The 6,949-nt window shown below is 42.3% G+C and overlaps 1 long non-coding RNA gene across 1 annotated transcript; it reads left to right on the top strand.

The window, feature by feature from the left end:
• The first annotated feature begins 5,513 nt into the window (after positions 1 to 5,513).
• Positions 5,514 to 6,354, top strand: LOC123485564. The gene is made up of 2 exons (XR_006659056.1): positions 5,514 to 5,688; positions 6,324 to 6,354. It is a non-coding gene; the product is annotated as an uncharacterized LOC123485564 (long non-coding RNA).
• Positions 6,355 to 6,949: the final 595 nt, after the last annotated feature.

Raw genomic sequence — 6,949 nt, 5'->3', positions numbered from 1 at the left:
AATGACTGGACTATTTAGCCCCACTTGAGCATGTCTCAACAACAACAACAACAACAACAACAACAACAGAGGATGTGTTCATAGTCAACAACAGCGCCTACCCGCACACACAAACTTCAACCAATCGGCATTTTTATTTATTTTATTTTTATTTCACCTTTATTTAACCAGGTGAGAAGCCAGCTGAGTACAAGTTCTCATTTACAATTGCGACCTGGCCAAGATAAAGCACCAAGGCGCCCTGAAACCTGCGCTGTGAAACCAACGCACCCAAGCAGCACAGGAAAAAGCTATGATGAATAAATGAAAACCTTTACCAGACGATAACTATTATCCCTTAAATATAAAATAGAGACAATTAGTTAAACAACCACCATCCTCCTGAGTTCACCCTCCCAACCCCCCCATTATATATATTTATATACACATGTACATTTTACATTTACATTTTAGTCATTTAGCAGACGCTCTTAACCAGAGCGACTTACAGGAGCAATTAGGGTTAAGTGCCTTGCTCAAGGGCACATTAACGTTATTTAGCAGACGCTCTTAGCCAGAGCGACTCACAAATTGGTGCGTTCACCCTATAGCCAGTGGGATAACCACTTTACAATTTGGGGGGTTAGAAGGAATACTTTAGCCTATCCCAGGTATTCCTTAAAGAGGTGGGGGTTTCAAATGTCTCCGGAAGGTGGTGAGTGACTCCGCTGTCCTGGCGTCGTGAGGGAGCTTGTTCCACCATTGGGGTGCCAGAGCAGCGAACAGTTTTGACTGGGCTGAGCGGGAGCTGTGCTTCCGCGAGAGGAAGGGAGCCAGCAGGCCAGAGGTGGATGAACGCAATGTCCTCGTTTGGGTGTAGGGACTGATCAGAGCCTGAAGGTACAGGGGTGCCGTTCCCCTCACTCATGTACACACACACACAACTGTCCAGCTATCAGCTAGCTGGCAATTAGGTGGCCAGCCAGTGAGTAGCTTCTCCCTGCCTCGGTATCACTAACGCTAGCATACATCTCTAACAATAAACAAGTCAGCAAACGTAATAGTAGCTGAAAATTCCCTGAAGTAATATAAACTACTTAGTTAGGCTTGAAACCCAGTCAAAAGCCACATCACTATTTAACCAAACCCCACTGGACCTCTATGGGTAAAATAAAAGTATCCAGAAAGAAAATGTAACTACCTGGCATAGTGTGGCTGTAGCTATAGTAACACCCTGGTAAACTTAGCGAGCTGGCTAAATAGCGCAGTCAACATTAGCTATGATCCAACTTTACCTGGCCTGTCATTATGGCGCTAGCCATCTAGCTAGCCAGCCAGTCAACATTAGCTATGATCCAACTTTACCTGGCCTGTCATTATGGCGCTAGCCATCTAGCCAGCCAGGCAACATTAGCTATGATCCAACATTACCTGGCCTGTCATTATGGCGCTAGCCATCTAGCCAGCCAGCCAGTCAACATTAGCTATGCTCCAACTTTACCTGGCCTGTCATTATGGCGCTAGCCATCTAGCCAGCCAGCCAGTCAACATTAGCTATGATCCAACATTACCTGGCCTGTCATTATGGCGCTAGCCATCTAGCCAGCCAGCCAGTCAACATTAGCTATGATCCAACTTTACCTGGCCTGTCATTATGGTGCTAGCCATCTAGCCAGCCAGCCAGTCAACATTAGCTATGATCCAACTTTACCTGGCCTGTCATTATGGCGCTAGCCATCTAGCCAGCCAGCCAGCCGATCCTATGAGTCATTTGGTTGTATCCTCATGTTCTAACAGTTCACTATCCACTGTATCCAAGTTCAAAAGACTGTTCCTCCTGATGTAGTAGACGGGAACAAGTCAGGGAGTTCTTTCCTCATGTATGTTTCAGCCGTCTTCACAGAGTCAAATGTGCGCTCACCATTCTTGGTGTCGCGCCCACAAAGTCGTCGGGTAGCAGCAGGCCGTATGCCGAGCCAGCCTGCCGCAGAAGCCTCTTCAGTGGGGAGAAAGCCATCCTCCTCTTGTGTAGTATGGGAGAAAGATCCGGAAAGATCATGATTCTTGCATCTCCGTACTTGAGCTCTCCCTTTGCTCGGGCAGCAGAGAGGATGCGGACAGTGTCCTGGTACCGTAGAAATGTAACGACAAATGCCCTGTGTGCAACCTGGCCAGGCAGCCGCCTCTGTAGGGTGCGATGGACCCTCTCCATTTCCAGTGGGTGCGCGGAAGGGGGTAGATCCAGAATTTTGGGAATCCATTCCTGTAGAAAGGAGATGGTGTCTCTTCCTCCACGGCCTCCGGGAAACCTTGAAATCTCAAATTCAGTGCCCTGTGACAACAAGCTTGGACCCCCTCTAAATGCGGAGTCTGAAATAATTATCACAGAATTAATTTTTGCGATCATGTTTTATTTTATTTATTTTTTTACATCCATTATTAGACAGTGGCGAGCGGAACACTAAAGTAACCCAACACATTTTCTAGTGGGACTCCTTTAGGCGGAACACAACAGTATCGTACCACATGGATCTGCAAGTTTTTTTCTAATCAGAAGTTAAAAGAAATTCGGCGTGAATAATATCGTTCAAGCAAGAAGAAGGAAATAAAGAGAGGTGAGCAACATGTTGAATATGTTGTATTTGTAACATTGTTAACTATTAAATGCATTACAGAAGTGTAAAGTTAGATCAGCTAAAGTTAACCTGTCCGTTTGTTACTTTCTTTGTGAATTAATTAAGGAATTGGCTTGAATCCTGGGCTATGTATTCGTTTGCATTGTTTTGGTTTAGTTTTGTAGCTAATTCTAACAGTCAGGCATTGAAATGTATGGCAATATGAAAAAGGGTATAATGTTTGATCAAAAACGCATGTTGCTGAGTGCTTTTACTTAAACCACACTCAGTAAACAAATTGTAAAGTTAAAAGGTTAGACATGAAAGCTAGCTACCTAGCGAGTCAGTTATTTTCAGTAAATGAATGAATAAGCTTGGTCCCCATTGCTTTTGCTCTATAGTTGTCACCAACATGAAGAGAAAAAAGGACATCATGTTTATTCCAAAGAAAAGACAAGGCAGAAAGTCAGACAGAGCCAGAGGGTTCAGGTGTGGAGAGAGCAAGAGAGAGCAGAGAGAGACAGCAGGAAGACCATTGGAGAGACTGAGAGTGATGTCAGCCAATCCCGGGAGGAGCCACTGGTGCAGCCAGTGATGAACATGGACCCAAGAACTCTGATGGGGGACAGGAGGAGGAGCTTCAAGGCGGCCTGGTACCACATCAACCCCTGGCTTCAATATTCAAACGAATCAGACTCTGGGTTTTGTTACACCTGTCTAAGAGACTGGATTTGATTCAAAATTGGGTTTTAACAACTGGAAGAAGGCAACTTACAAAGAGAGGGGATTTGCAATTCATGCAAGGTCTGAGCGGCAAAAACAAGCAATGATTACATGGAGAGTCTATCAGAAAGCTGTCAAAAGTAATGCAACACTGGCAAATGCCCTAAACAAGGAACACAACAAACAGGTTCAAGAAAATGGGGACTATATTAAAACAATAGGAGAAGTACTACTACTTACAGCCACACAAAACATTGCATAAAGAGGACACGATGAGTCTGCAGAGTCTGATAATAAAGGGAACTTCATTTTCTGATGACCTATGGAATGAAGTGTTGAACACAGCTGAGCAATGTGATACTGCAATACAGCCCCCTGCAAAACATTGCCTTGGGAGAGGTGTGCACATTTCATGGGCGGGATCTGTACCCAGGTGTCCTATGGGAAAAACCAGTGTCTTGACCATTAGACCAAGAGGTAATGCCCTCTTGACCTGACGGTGACACTGATTTTGAAGTTGAAGGCAGGACTACATCATTACCAGATCATGAGACAGACTCATGTTTTCTACACACATGGGATAGTGTAAAAGGAACTTTGCCTAGGAAGCCCATGCTAGAAGTGTTAGGAGGTGGAAGTTAGAGAATTAGTCCAGTAACTGAAAGGTCACTGGTTTGAGTCCTGAGCCAGACAACAAAACGTGGGATTGGATCTGAACTGGCAGATCTGTGACCAACCCCCCTTCAGAAAGACAAATTCCCTTTGTTCCCTGTAACATGGACTAATAAAGTTGTACTGTGCTGTGCTGTGCTGCACTTTATTGAACAGAACCTGAGAGTCCAGCATGTCAGGGGATGGGGTGGGGGGGGGGGGTGAGAGCAGCAGTGGGGGATGGGTAGCTAGTCCTTGATTGGCTGTAGACCTGGGAGCCACAACTGCCAAGAGAAATTCAATCTACCCTTTTTTATCAGCCAAGCCAACATAATGTTTTACACACCCTTTTTGTGGACTGTTAATGTTTATATTTAAAATCAACACTGAGCTGTCATGTTATAATCTGTTATTTATCAAATCTGATAGTAAGATATTGAAACCATATACAATATGCACTAGAAATGGTTGTAATGAAAACCTGAGACACTCCTATAGACCTATGGAATTATGAGGGGGAAATGATGTATTTCTGAAAGATATCAAGTAATTTAGGATTTGACGTCAATTCTTGCGTGGGAAACTGCAGTGTGGTTTAATAATTTGTATATGTATGCTTACATTTCTGAAGTAACAATTTAGAAGAAAATAAAAGATTGAAAGAGAATTGTATTTACCTTCAATGAATTACAGCTCTCTCTCACTTTCTCCGTCCCTCCCCTATCTATCTATCTATCTATCTATCTATCTATCTATCTATCTATCTATCTATCTATCTATCTATCTATCTATCTATCTATCTATCTATCTATCTATCTATCTATCTATCTATCTATCTATCTATCTATCTATCTATCTCTCTCTCTCTCTCTCTCTCTCTCTCTCTCTCTCTCTCTCTCTCTCTCTCTCTCTCTCTCTCTCTCTCTCTCTCTCTCTCTCTCTCTCTCTCTCTCTCTCTCTCTCTCTCTCTCTCTCTCTCTCTCTCTCTCTCTCTCTCTCTCTCTCTCTCTCTCTCTCTCTCTCTCTCTCTCTCTCTCTCTCTCTCTCTCTCTCTCTCTCTCTCTCTCTCTCTCTCTCTCTCTCTCTCTCTCTCTCTCTCTCTCTCTCTCTCTCTCTCTCTCTCTCTCTCTCTCTCTCTCTCTCTCTCTCTCTCTCTCTCTCCTCTCTCTCTCTCTCTCTCTCTCTCTCTCTCTCTCTCTCTCTCTCTCTCTCTCTCTCTCTCTCTCTCTCTCTCTCTCTCTCTCTCTCTCTCTCTCTCTCTTTCTCTCTCTCTCTCTACAGGCCACTGGTTCTTTGGGTTGTGTGTGTGAGCGTGTGTGGTGTTTCTTTAAAACAACTGTTTTGTTAACCTGTTTACCCTTTTTAGAAAGAGTTCTCAGCTATCCATATTTTAATGGTCAACAGTTTGCTCATCTAGGGGGTCCCTTACACACAAGGGAACTGTATGACACATGGGGTCCCCCAAGTGTCTTTGAAACTACTTTTGTAACCTGTTTAACCTTTAACCTTTAACCTTTTAAAAATAGCTCTTGGGGGGGTTGTATTCTTAAAGATGTCCCGTTTTACTGCTGACCTAAACAGATCCATTTGACCCCATAAAAGAGCGTCCGTGGGATGTCTCAGTCAACCAAGAAAAAAGACCCAGAGGACCAGAAGGCCTGAAGACATACATCTTAAAGAGACTCCTTGAATCATTTATTCCTCATGGAGCATTTTGAAGGTGAGTTGAATTTTCAATATTATGAAGGCTTTTATATATAACTATGCATATATATATTATTTATGTTGTATATTATAAATGAATATTTTTAAAAATGTATTGTATAAAATGATATAGTATATAATGAATGAGATGTTGTGTTATTGATTTTTTAAACGAGAATGGACTCTACCTACATATGTATATATCCTACTGTTTATACCAAACAAATGTCTCAAGGTGTCTCAGAACCCATGAAAATGCATGCCAAACCAAGTCTCTACTCAAGAGTGGACCACTGGCACCACCTAGTGGATGTACAGTTACATCACAGTTATAGAAAAATTACTAGTCAGTTGATTATGTGTGTGTGTGTGTGTGTGTATCTAGAATGTTAGTATAATATTATATATCTACCTACATATGTATTTATCCTACTGTTTTTACCAAACAAATTTCTATTTTATGTGAAGTGTCTAATCAAGAGTGGACCACTGGCTCCACCTAGTGGATGTTCAGTTACATCACAGTTGTAGAAAAAAAATTACCTATTACGATAGTATACTATTCTATATCTCTCAATGGATAACAATTCACTCAATGGATAACAATGGTTTTTTAAATATTTAACAGTATTTCAATATTTGTTTTTGCAGACATTTTAAGACTGGATGACATACAATTTTCTGGTAATTAATATTATTATTATTATTATTTATTTTTTTAAGGGGTAGATCAGCTTAATATTGCAGATAGATTGTAACTTCCATCAATGTAATTGTCTGCATCACTTCCAGTCCCCCATGTTTTATATATATACACACACACACACATATTTACATTTACGTCATTTAGCAGACGCTCTTATCCAGAGTGAGTGCATACATTATTTTATTTTTTTCTCCATACTGGCCCCCCATGGAATCGAACCCACAACCCTGGCGTTGCAAACGCCATGCTCTACCAACTGAGCTACATCCCCTGCCGGCCATTCCCTCCCCTACCCTGGGACGAGCTGGGCCAATTGTCAGCGCCGCCCATGGGTCTCCCGGTCGCGGCCGGCTACGACAGAGCCTGGATTTGAATCAGGATCTCTAGTAGACCACTGCGCCACTCGGGGAGATAAAACACATACACATACATATACACATATAAATATATATACATATATATACACACATACATACACACATACAGTGAGGGAAAAAAGGTATTTGATCCCCTGCTGATTTTGTTATTGACAGTTATTTTGTGTTTCTTCCATTTACGAATAGTCGCACCA

Source organism: Coregonus clupeaformis, unplaced genomic scaffold (genome assembly GCF_020615455.1).
Source record: "Coregonus clupeaformis isolate EN_2021a unplaced genomic scaffold, ASM2061545v1 scaf0738, whole genome shotgun sequence".
NCBI classification, from domain to species: Eukaryota; Metazoa; Chordata; class Actinopteri; order Salmoniformes; family Salmonidae; genus Coregonus; species Coregonus clupeaformis.
Note: the sequence above shows the minus strand (reverse complement) of the source record. Positions and strands in the feature narration are given on the sequence as shown.